This window comes from Mytilus trossulus, chromosome 8, assembly GCF_036588685.1.
Source record: "Mytilus trossulus isolate FHL-02 chromosome 8, PNRI_Mtr1.1.1.hap1, whole genome shotgun sequence".
Lineage (NCBI taxonomy): Eukaryota > Metazoa > Mollusca > Bivalvia > Mytilida > Mytilidae > Mytilus > Mytilus trossulus.
In genome coordinates this window covers 62,035,074-62,048,789 of record NC_086380.1, presented here as the reverse complement: position 1 = coordinate 62,048,789, position 13,716 = coordinate 62,035,074, and the positions used below count along the sequence as shown (strand labels likewise).

The 13,716-nt window shown below is 31.4% G+C and overlaps 1 long non-coding RNA gene across 2 annotated transcripts in view; it reads right to left on the bottom strand.

The window, feature by feature from the left end:
- Positions 1 to 12,102: 12,102 nt before the first annotated feature.
- Positions 12,103 to 13,716, bottom strand: part of LOC134681232 (uncharacterized) — a 29,102-nt gene continuing 27,488 nt past the window's right edge. For both annotated transcript variants that reach the window (XR_010100582.1, XR_010100583.1), the window contains exon 3: positions 12,103 to 12,363. This is a non-coding gene — a long non-coding RNA (uncharacterized LOC134681232). The remainder of the gene's footprint in view (positions 12,364 to 13,716) is intronic.

Sequence of the window (13,716 nt, the reverse complement as noted above, 5' to 3'; positions counted from 1 at the left end):
TTCATATTACCAAACAAAAAAGAAAGACGTAAACAGTTAAAGTAATCATTAACGAAGAAAAAAAAAGAAATCTATAACACGTAATCATTAAGGTCCTAGACTCTATACTTTAAAGTCCTTTGTTTATTATTTGTGAAGTTGATACGGAATATTTATCAACAAGGTCTTGGTATTAACGGTGATTTCTTTTCAGAATAAAAAAAAGAGACGTTCATTGACATACCCTGGTTCATAAACATCCTGCTAAGACACTGGTGACAGTTTACAAAGTCTGAGTATGAGTTGCAAGCTCATGAGTTGGGAAAAGTATATTCCATATGTTGGTGAAGTTCATAAATTGCTACTAAGATTGAAGTACGAGGGATTGATAATATCACAATTTAAATCATCTTTGTTATAGACTGGTACTGAGGTGATCGTTTATGTCCAATTCGAGGTATAAATCTAAATTGAGGCAAAGGAAGCCTTATCTGTTTAATTTTTTTTCCTTGAGAATGAATAAATGGAACTTAATTGACTTTAATGTGGTACGGGAGTTTAAATAAGAAATGATATAGGTTCAAAAATATAATAAAAATGACCGGAAACCGCGCATTTTCCTAAGTTACAGTTTATGACAAAATGACGCATTTTGTATTGATTTATATACCAAAAAAACATCATTATGCGATAAGAAGCTAAATGATAAAATTGTAAATAAAATACGAGAAGATAGCTTTCAGAATATGCTTTGATAATATAAGAAGAAAAGATAAAGTCACCGTGTGATTTTTCCAGCTAATATTCAAATTGCAAAATTCCATGTAGATTCCTTCAGAATATGCACTTTTACAGAGTTACCTTTCCTTAAAATGGCAATTCATAAAACATTTAAAATCAAGCTTAAATCATTTACACTTGTACAAATATCAAAATTCATAAGATTAATTCTTATATATTTGTTCTTTTAATAGCAAATTCACATTTGTTAACTGCCTTCAGTGTCAAAGTTTGTTAACTTGATTGACAATCTGGACCTTAAATTCTTTGTTTTTCAAAATTTAAAATTGCAGAAGACACCAATACCATCTTAATTAGACAAAACAGTCTGTATTGAGAATTTATACAACACAGAAAAGGGTGTATGTCTTCAGTGTCTGCTCTATTTTATTTTAGCCCAGTTTACGATTGTTTTTTTTTGGAAATTCAAATCGCATTTCCATGTTAACAAACGGACTTTATAGATAAGTTATGTAATAACGCATACTTAACATACTCTTAACCGTCCATTTCATTTTCATAATTTACTTGAAAGTCTTTCTGAACAAAAGTTTCCTTGTAACACGTCTGGTAATCTATACGCGCAGAACATTTGGTTCTGCAATGAAAACCGTGAGAGGATTTTCCGGTTGTGCTTGAGTGGAGCAAATGTCACCGCTTCGAAAGGTATATACATTTCTAAATCGTAATTTTGTTATTCTACTGATCAAAATATTGAAAATCGGAGAATGCTTTGCTGTGGTGAATACTTTAATAAAAAGATACATGTATTATTTACTGTTGTACGTGGAGTTGAACTCCTACAAAATCAGTTGCCGCACGAGAACTCGCCTAAAAAAGTGACATTTAGATTTTGAAATGGTTCTATTAACAGACCTACAAGTTTAAATCTACTTTTTATTCAGTCAGTGGGTGTGAATGTCGTTTTGGGCGCCGTGTACGCTGTCCGGTGTTGATCGACATCTTAATAACTCTAAAAACCTCATATTTTCATTATGACATGCGTGAGGGGATCGGTTCCGATTGAGGACATCGTGAATGCGTGAGGGGACGTGAAATCATAATTTTATATCCAAACTATGAGTCATTGAATGAGTTTTGACAATGGTGAGTCCAGACAGATTTTGATGAGTCCAGGACTCATGGACTCACCTTAGTGAGAACCCTGTTGGGGTACGAACAATGAAACTACCCATGATGCTTTAGATTCTGAAACAGCCAATTAAAACTTTCTGCCACAAAAAAAATGGCGCTTCAAATTGGAGTTTAATCACCAACAATCAACAATCAATTTCTTCTGGTCATAAATTTGTCCATTCTTTTTCAGTGTTTACCTTTTTATCCCCCCCCCCTGGTTTCTTTGTATATTGTTTTCATATTAGCCCAAGTTTTAGTTGACACACATTTTTGTTGCTGTGCATGTATTTAGTGATTTTCTCATTGTGTCATGCTTAAGCTTGTGAATCTGTCTTTAATTATTATAGAGAAAGGTATGATTAGGCTCCTGTTGTTCCTTTAATTCAAACTGCTGGCAAAACTGTTGAAAGAGCCTAAATTTCAGATATATTTAATGCAAAACTGTAAAAAATGCTAAAAAAAGAACTTCAATTAGAGATGTCTTGTCAGTTGTCATTTATAAAGGTGATCAGTATTACAAATATCACATGATGATAACCTATAAATGTTTGTTTAGAAATTAAAATATTTTAATGCCATTTTGTTTAATTATTTTTTCATCCTAGGCCTACAGCAGATATCACACCAACCACAACTAGTAGGACTCGGTATCAACGTGGCTCTACTCAACCTCGCACAACAGCTCTGGATTCTTCAGGAAACAGTAGTAGAAATCGTGCTGCAGTTTTTGATAATGGTATTAACCGAAACAATGTAAGAATTTGATTTACTAACAGAAAAATTATCATTACTTTTGTAAACTGTCATATCAATGTTTTTAACTACCAATATAATCATAATGTTTAACCCCGCCGCATTTTTGCGCCCGTCCCAAGTCAGGAGCCTCTGGCCTTTGTTAGTCTTGTATTATTTAAATTTTAGTTTCTTGTGTACAATTTGGAAATTAGTAAGGCGTTCATTATCACTGAACTAGTATATATTTGTTTAGGGGCCAGCTGAAGGATGCCTCCAGGTGCGGGAATTTCTCGCTACATTGAAGACCTGTTGGTGACCTTCTGCTGTTGTTTTTTTATTTGGTCGGGTTGTTGTCTCTTTTACACATTCCCCATTTCCATTCTCAATTTTATTACAAAAGTATGTCGAAGTATCAAAGTCAAAAGGAGAAAAGGAACACGTTTGTTACTGAGGTCGAAAATATAAGGTCAAATTCAAGAATTTCACTGAAAACAGTAATATTGACTTATTTTTCAATGAATTAAAACACATGTGGAAAGTTTTCTTCCAATTTTCTAAGTCAGATTCGCCAATTTATAAAATTTCACTGGTCCAAGAACAATAACTATGCTGAATGAAAACACCTCAACCATTTTCCACCATACTGGAATAGGCATTGTAGGAATCTGAATGTTTTAAAACCTATTGCAAATGGTCACCTATCAATGATCATGAAGGGTCACTTTTATTATTCCATGTGAGTGACTCATTTGTAACGTCAGTCCACAATTTTTTTTTCTGATCTTCTGTGGTAAATCATCTGAGTATATTTTTAATAAAAAGTTAGACTATTATATTATAGATCCTGTTTTGTTATATGTTAATTCATCAGGTACCATTTTTTGTGGATTTTATAGGTACAGGTAAACCATGAAATTAAATATTCAACGAGTTACCTATTTTTAACGGCTTGTACAGTACAGTTTTCGCGAAAGCCATCCCATACTCCATACACCGAGTTTTTTCCTGGTGTAACACCAGGAAACTCCGACATCACTCCCTAAATTCTCGGAGAAATTTGGGAGTATTCCCTCCGACTTTCGCGTAAATCTGTTTCCTTTTGTTTATTGTATTAGCGACATCTCTCCCAGTCTGGAGTGACGCGGTGTCACACCAGGTAATTAATTGCCCTAATCCTTCTGATCCATGCCAGCAAGCGACAGTCAAGGTATGCGTGATTTCTTATGTAATTAAACAATTGCGTTTCCTGTCTATTGATTATCAGTTTATATCTGATTGCTTGAAACAATTGAAAAATTAAATAAAAATCAAAACGTTGTTGTTAATTCTTTTAATTGCACTGATTGTACTTTTAAATCAAGTTTTAAAAACAAACTATATTTGATTTTGACTTCCGTTTTTTATCAGTTAATAAATATTTAATTTATTAAAAGAGATATAATTGTGTAACAATGAACAGAGACTAACGCTGAATAAATTAGGGCAGTGTTAAGAAAAATTACAGGTCTCAAAATTGTTTATACAAGTAAAAAAGAAAGTATTTTTCACTATCTGTTATGCTAAAAAGTCTACGCAATTTCTATTTTATGATTACAAAATAAAAGTTTTAAAAAGCAAAAGGTTGTTGTTAATGCTTACAATTGCATTAAAGTTTTATAAAAAAAAAATCTATACTTGATTATGATCTCGATTTATTTTATCGGTAATTTATATAACTTAAGTTACGAAAAGAGACATACTTGCGTGAAAATAAACGGAAATTAATGCTGAAGGTTTAAAATGTGAGAAAGAAAGAAAATAACGTTTTAAAACTTGTATATGCAATATGCAAGAAAAAAAGAAAATACTATTCACTATTCCTTATGCTTAATAAGTCTACGGCATTTTCTCTTCACGGTTTGTTAGCATAACTTTAGGATAAATAATACATTTCGGCTACAACAGGATTACTTCTATAGCTGCATCAACTCGTCGTTGCATAATATTCATTTACGCACCATGAATGTAAACTTTTGTGTTGTATTTAGAAGAGTGATCTTTAAATATTTTTAAAGCAATTAATTGCCGTGGGAAGAAGATACGCATCTCAGTGATCAACAGTGCGTAGTTGAACTTGAACTTGACTTCGCTCACAATATTGAATGCTAAAAATAGTGACATCAATTTTGTCCACGAGATTTTTATTTGGCAGGAAATAGTATCATGTAATAGTAAACTCAGGTGACATTCTGGATAACCGTGGGAAAGTTCATTCAAGGTTTAAACTTGCTTTGTAAAAAATTGACATAAATGTGTGTGTGTTAAGATTGAGGCTCTAGAAGGTCCTTTTACAATTGATTAACCGGATTCTAAATTATATTCCTTTTCTGATTAAACCAACATCAGTCTTTTATTTTTACGTTTCTCAGTCAACAGAGGACATAAAACCGGAAATTATTTATACGTTCATAGTCAACACTATATATTAATGGTAGATGAAAACAGGATGCATGTCGTTCAGTTCCTGATGGGCGTTGGTAGAGATCCTCTGTGAAAATTTGTCGATATCGTAAAAATCCGATCCAATTTTTTTTTTTACATATTTCTTTCTTGAAATACGATATAATTTCATTTCAATATTCTATTTTATAAATTGTTGAAATACTTCTTTTTATATTTCGCAGAGGATTTTAACAAGCAGTAAAATACGGACGGATTGCGCTAATCCAATTTTATTTTGAATAATAAAAGATCAATAACAGATGATTACGGATAAAAAACACATGATTTTTTTCTTAATATAAATAAATAAGGTTGTGATTATTGTGTTGTGTCAAGGCGGCGAATGTATCTCAGTATTTATGAATAAAGGGCTGCCACATTGCATACATACAAAACTATTTGTCACTTTACAGTTTCTTTTTTAAATTCAAATATTTCAAGTCGGTAATCTACCGAGGTAGTGAAACATAATATTTTACATTTCAAAATAAATTGAAAGTATAAAACAGAGTTCACTTGTTGATCTGATAAATTAACTCTTGGGTTTAATTTAGATTGAACATATAACCGTAAAAACATCATTCTGTTTTAAGCCAGTTGATATTAATTATATAATATTGAACTATCAATGAATCGAATATTGCTCATACATATAACCGTAAAAACATCATTTTGATTTAAGTCAGTTGATATTAATTATATAATATTGAACTATTAATGAACCGAATATTGCTCACTGAGTAGGTCATAAAAGGTTCTGATTGTGGTAAAATCATCTTTGTTGAAAAAACAAAAATTATGACCGGATCGGACTATAATGAAAATACAAAATAAGTGTTTTATTCATATTTTTTTACGTTGTACGTTGCCTGTCATAAAACAATGACATGGGCATATACATACAAAAATAATTATCTTATTTTAAATAAAAATGTCACACTTTTATCTGACAATGAAATGACATTTAAATACCGTATTTTAAAGAACACAGGTGCAATCAAGATCGATTAAATGTACAAAGGTAATAAATCTGGCTAATCCGATGATGTTGTCACGCGTCATTAATTTTCAGTTCATACGATGGGCAAAAAACAGCCACTCGGTGTTGGGAGAGAAGCTTTGGAGGAAATTGGGAGTATAATCCGTGATTCGCGGTGTCAATCCACTACACATGGAAATCGGTGATTAGAGTTCGCGATTACATACTCTCTGGGTGTACTGTATGCAGACATTTGCAAAACCACTAAAACAAGAAATTTTTAGTTTTTCTCAACCCATTTGAATTGGTATCCAGAAAAGTAGATAAATCTTCCATAACCTTAAATGTTTTATATTTCAGAAACCACCCAGTAGAAGACATCAAGACCAGCTGTAATAGTGAACAATGATATACATCATAAACGAACTGTTGAAAACATTATGGGGCCTTTTAGAATTTTTGTTTATTATATAATGCAGATTTAAAAAAAAAGACATGTGTAAACTTTTCCAGTCAGACCTTGCTGTAGGTACTCCATCTTTTGTAATAACTTGTTAATGATAGTAAGGGCTATTCCATTGAAATGTTTGTGGGAGGGTAGGAAGGGACTTTCAAAACTTCCATTCAACCAAGAATCATTGTTTGGATAATTTTGCATAATGGTTATAAAAGCATACTGAAAATTGACCCATGACCTACCTTCCAATAATTAAACTTCACTTTCCACCCTTTTACACACATTTTTACAGTAAAACAGATGTTGTTCATTATAAAAAAAATTGTTTCAAATATTAGTAGAAGAAAAAATATTTGCACTAGAATTATGTACATATGCAGCTTCAGATGCTGTTCAAATTAGATATTTTTATATGAAGTGTTTTTGTTATATATTGGATAATTCCAAAGAAAGTTATGATGACAATTTATGCTGTGCATGAATTTTGAATCAATTAATGAACTGTTATTGTCTCTGTTTTTATTTGTGCAACCTGAGAATTAGGTTTATTGCATAATTTATGAATTTAAAATTTGTCTTCAAAATGTACCATTCAAAAATATTGTATATTAAATTTTTAAAGACAGAAAAACAAATTTCACATTCAAAGAGTTAAATATTACAAGACCAAGGCCTCTCCTTAAAGGGGAAAATCATTCATATACCTGACACCATAACAGTGGCAGCGGACAGAATCAGGTTCAAAACCCTTAAAAAATGTAGTTATGCTGGCTTGTCATTTTAATTATCAGTGCCTGTATATCATTTTTGTAAAACTGTGTCTGAACTGTAAGATCTTATAGTAAATCTACAGGAGGCCTCTTGATATTTCCAAAAAAGTATACTTCAGTCTTTGACATTCAAACTTATCTGTATTCATTTTAACTTGTGTATCAGGTGATAGGTTAAAACTTTCAAAAAAATACCATGAGGACATTTTTGTTTTGTTTTGTTTGTATTTTCCCCAAACCCATTGTAATATATGAACTGTACATTTTAATATGTGTATGATTATATCTGTTTAATTTATTTTTTCAAAGCCTTTTGCATTAATCCTTCATTCATTTAGTGAAGGAATGTCACAATATCATTTATCAGGATTTAGATTAATAAATATCCAACTTTGCTTAAGTTGATTAAGTTAAGGAATATAGGTCCCAGTGTCGCATTATGAAGTTAAAAGACAATTGACAAATTATTTTCATTTTGCATTTAAAAGTAATTTGATTATATATAATGTCCTGAATAAAGTTTAAAGAATAGAGAGTTAGGGGCAAACGAAATTAGCATAAGTAATGAAAATTTGGGAATGGTTGGTCCAAAATATATAGAATATAGAAAATTGGTCTCTGAATTTAGTTAAGGTTGTACCCAACACTTTGACTAAAATTAGTTTGGCTCTTTTAATAAAAATAAAATTATGACAAAATATTTACTTTGACCCTTTGAAAAAATATAAAATTTTCAAAAAACTTGAACCAATCACTTTCTAGGAAAAAATTGGTATGATATATTGTGGTTTGACAACAACCAATTTTGATCATTGAGAAGCTTATTCTTTCCATAGAAATACAACATGATTAAAACGTTGAGCTGATTTTGCGGAGTTATCTCCCTGTAGTGTTAGGTACCACCTTTATACATTTTCAAAGGAGAGGTTATGATGACTAGCGTCATTATTCAGACCTTGAAAAAAGCAAAATTAGCATAATTCATTAAATCTTTTTTTGTGTTAAATGTTACTCTTCTCTTTAAAAACAGAACCAACCAGTTTTGTAACGATACTTCTTCATCTCATAATGTTAACCTCCTAATTTTTGGTCAGTAGTTTCTCGTTCCATAATTTGACTTTATGAAAAAAAATTGCTGATCAGTTTGTTAATCTTCAACTCATTGATAATTGTTGTATCCAATCTGGCACACTTTGCATATATTTTTCATAAATTTTTGACTTTTCTATTTTAATTTTGTTATGTGTGATTATAGAAGTTTTCTCATACCAGAACATAGGCATAGTTAGTTCTTTTTATATTATTTGAAGACAGCATGGACAAATGCCTTACTTAGAAAATTCACACATGTTAAAGTTGTTTTGTTTTCAATATATGTTTTATCCACAAATAATTTAATTTTGGATGTAACGCGTCTTCTGATTGGCTGAAGTTATTTTGTTATTGGCCCATAGACATAATTTTGTCATGTGACCGTGACGTCATCAACGTTTGGTTTTCTACAGTTTAAAATGGAAATAAGAATTAAATTATAAGAAATGGCTGTAATATTTCTTCTGTCTATTGGAAATAACATAGAAAATGTGGTGCACACTGTTCACGTTATTCAGTGTGCACCAAATTTTTTATGTTATTTCTTCATAGACAGAAAAAATATTACAGTCATTCCTTAACAAAACTATCAGGTTAAACATGTCTCACTGTATTAAAATAATATAGTGTAGATTGCTTTGTAGTATTGGTTGATCAGTCAATTTATTAAAGTCTTATACTGAAGTATTTGTTGACAAGTTGTTTTAGTTCTAGTTAAATATAAACTGGAAGGCATTTGATGCCAAAAGTATTTTTAGATTACTATGTATTTAAAATTTAAATGTTTATTCACAATTGTAAAATAAAATGAGCCAATTTGAAAATAAGGCCATTAGAATATTTTTTGAAGTTTTGGTTTTTATCAAGCCTGGAATGACATAAACAATTACAGATGCGAATTTCTAAAATAAATGCTTCGTCAGTGATGCTTAAATCCTTGTAAATCAGACTAGCAAGGCCATAAAATTAATGCGTTCAGAGGTTGAGGTTTTTTCCAGGTATTCTCATATTTTCCACCTTACAAAACTGGCTGCCAAGGTTGCTGAAAGTCTTTTTAGGTGATAAATAGTGTTGATCAATTAAATACTGTTATATGCCTTTATGTTTTTCTTTACGGATAGATTTGTTCGTTTTTATAGTGATTCACTTACATTATGCCTATTAAGTCTGTCTGTTTTGTTCATACATTGTTGTCAAGATAATAACAAAAAAATAAAAGACTGTCATGCAAGTGAGAGGTTTATTAGTTATAAAACCAGGTTTATCCCACAATTTCTACATAAAAAATGCCTGTACCAATTCAGGAATATGGCAGTTGTTATCCATTTGTTTGATGTGTTTGAGCTTTTGATTTTGCCATTTGATTATGAACTCTCCTTTTTGAATTTACTCTAGAGTGTTTTTAGGTAAAGATTGCATGTAATGTAATGCAATCAAACCTTATGGGACTGACTTGATATCTAAATCTACCAAGACGTATCACTACCTCAATCATTTGTCAATTGTGACATACATCCTATCTGTGAACCTTTCCAGAAATTTTTGATGTAATACATGCTCAGATATCCAAGACACAAAATAATGTTACACTTGTTTAGAAAATTACATAACTTTTGCAAGGTGCAGCGATCTAACATCTGTTCTAAATTGTAAATGATGACATTGTTAAAAATTGGAGTTATTTTCCTTTGTCTTGAATTGCTGTTAATATAAAAAAAAGAAGATGTGGTATGATTGCCAATGAGACAGCTATTCACAAAAGACCAAAATGACACAAACACTAACAACTATAGGTCACCGTACGGCCTTCAACAATGAGCAAAGCCCATACCGCATAGTCAGATATAAAAGGCCCCGATAAGACTGTAAAACCATTCAAACGAGAAAACTAACGGCCTTATTTATGTAAAAAGATGAACGAAAAACAAATATGTAACACATAAACAAACGACAACCACGGAATTACATGCTCCTGACTTGGGACAGGCACATACATAAATAATGTGGCGGGGTTAAACATGTTCAATCAACTATAGCTACAACCAATGTAATATTTAATTTCACTTCCCACTGATAAATTGAAGCAATATTTACCCTCAGTGCTTAAAGCACTTTGATTGTTATTTATTTTTTGACACATTCAAGAGACAACTGTCATCTTCACAAAAGTTGATAATTCAGTAATAAAATGTATGTGATAATCATAAGTTTATATTCTTATATTTTTTTATTCTCCAGCACTTTGTCCATATGCCTTTTTAATTATCTTTTTTGACGTATTAGCTTGTTTTATAGTGATTCAGATTATAACACGTTTATAATTGCTGTACCCCTATTTTGACATTTTTAACCATTATGTCTGCTGGTTTTTTCTCTCGCCTTGACGGAGTCAATAATCGAGACATAGGTATGCCGTTTCTGGCGTCGGCGACGGCGATGGCGTCAACAATGTATTAGTTTGTGATTAGCTCAGTTTTATTGGGAACCACTAGTGGTATGTCAATGATAATTGGTATGCAGATGTATTACCAATGCCACATCGCATTGCCATGGAGATTATTTGGCTCCGCCCCCTCAGTCATGGTCTATTGACTTTGAATGGTTTTCTTACTTTACATGTATTAGTTTGTGATTAGGTCAGTTTATGGAGATCCACTTGTGGTACGTCAATGATAATTGGTATGCAGATGTATTACCATTGCCACCTCTCATTGCCATGGAGATTTTTTGGCTCCGCCCCCTCAGTCATGGTCTATTGACTGTGAATGGTTTGCTTGCTTTACATGTATTACTTTGTGATTAGGTCAGTTTATGGAGATCCACTTGTGGTACATCAATGATAATTGGTATGCAGATGTATTAGCATTGTCACATCTCATTGCCATGGTGATTATTTGGCTCCGCCCCCTCAGTCATGGTCTATTGACTTTTAATGGTTTGCTTACATTACATGTTTTAGTTTGTGATTAAAATTACAAAAAGGCGAGACATATCTCTGTGATAACAGTTTATGTTCACACATCTTTGTCAATGTAATGTCATTTTATTTGGCTATCAAACAAGTGAGAGGTTTATATAGCAATTAAACCAAAAAAATGCCTGTATCACGTCAGGAATATGGTAGCTGTTATCAACTCGTCTAATGTGTTTTGTAATGGAGTCGTCCGAATAAGAAGTCTTTGTATTTTGTTTTTGGATGAAATTTGGAATGCATGAACGTTAGGTGACACATATACACAATTCGTCTTTGACACAATCGGTTAAATAGAAGTTTGTATAACAGATGTGTAAATAGTTTTATGGTTTGTAACAAAAAAAAAGAAATTATCAAGAACCGACACAACCTCTACTGAAATATTAGATTGAAATAATTCATCAAAAAGTTGTAGAATTCCAGAAATCATCCATTGCATCATTTTTTTTCAAACAAAATGACGGCGTGCTCCTTACATCAAACAAAAAACCTTTGTGGCTCTTAGATTAGCCGATAAAAATACCAAATATATGAATTGTACTATAGTTTATGTATTTTTAGAAATGCAACTGTCCTAGACAAATGTGATTATTTTTGCAGTGCACAAAATCATTAGGCATATTAGGCATAATACATTTAGAAAGTTTCCCTGCTCGACAATTGAAATGTTCAAATATTATAATTAATGATGATGGATAACAATTTGTATAAATACCAATCAAAATGCCCAAACTTTTTAATCGTAGACTAATGTTATAATCTTATATGCACGAATAAACACATTCTCGGCACTTGACAATATTTAAAGTGCCGAATTAACCAGCATCGGAGATACATCCATCACAGCAGCATCGCCGATCTTCAACATTGCAGGAATGTTTGTAACCACAACCACGGGCGAAACATCCAAATCTGCAACCATCATTGTTCATACAGTAAGTTTTGAAGCATTTAACAGCTGCATCAGTATGATCAAACCCTAAAACAAATAGATTTTTTTTACTAAAACAATTTTTTTATAATCAGGCTTATATTTTTAAAGGCCATATGCAGTCACTTATGTCAACTTATTTGTGGTCGAAATGATAAAGTCTGATAATCTTTTTTACAAAATAAATAATTATTTAATCGCCTGATATAATATTGACAGAATGTGACCTTTACAATCGTGAAGTGGTTTTGTTTGTACCCCTAGTTGCTGTCTCACTCATATTATCATAACATTGAGTGTATCTAGAACTCGCGACATATAAAAACAAACGCAAACATACTCTAAGTATGCCGGTAATCCGTCATGCTTGATATAATTGTGACCAGCCACGACATATCCAGGCTTATGGAGGTAAAACGTCATTGTGAGAAAATCGCCGTTAACTATATGTGACTAGCCATTTCAAGGCTTAGTTGGGTACATTGTCTAAAATTTGATTTTTGTATATTTATCTAAAATATTCCGAAACAAAACTCTCTGTCATGTTATTATGACATATTTGTTGTAAAAGCAATGAAACGAGTCATTTCGAATACCGGTATAAAAATGAGAGTGTTCTATGACGACTTTTATTTATTGAAGCCACTAATTTATAAAACACAAAATTATTGTATTTATCGGCTTTTAGTGATGTTGAATAGCGTATGTGAATAAAATTTCAAAGACTTAAATTTACTGCAATGCAAACAATTTTTAGCTCTTTTTTAGAACATGTAATTTAAACTTGTTGAAATGAAGTTAGTTTGAAATTTGTCAAAGTAAGCTTTAAGAATTCCTTTTTTTTTAATTTAGATTTATTATGCATGTCTCTATACATAGTGAGCGACGCGTAACAGTTTATAAGTAGGTGTTCTCATATATTAATTTGATACGGTGCATTTATTATGGATATATTTCAGACTTCATTTATGAAAGAAACACTTTAGAGCGGAGCAGTATTTGTTTGTTTGTAGCTCTATTTTAGAACATTTAATTTAAACTTGTTGAAATGAAGTTAGTTTAAAATTTATCAAAGTAAGCTTTAAGAATTCCTTTTTTTTATTTAGATTTATTATGCATGTCTCTATACATAGTAAGCGACGCGTAACAGTTTTTAAGTAGGTGTTCTCTTATATGCATTTGATACGGTGCATTTATTATGGATATATTTCAGACTTCATTTATGAAAGGAAATCTATAAAGCAGAAATTTGATTTTTTTTGTATCAATTTAAAATGTAGATTCAAATATTTTTCACTCCACACGATAAAGTAAAATTTCATCAAAACTTATATATGATGTATAGTTCGGCGTCCGCAAAAAAGAAGCTAACGAAAGTGTTTATCTTTTCTTCACACATAC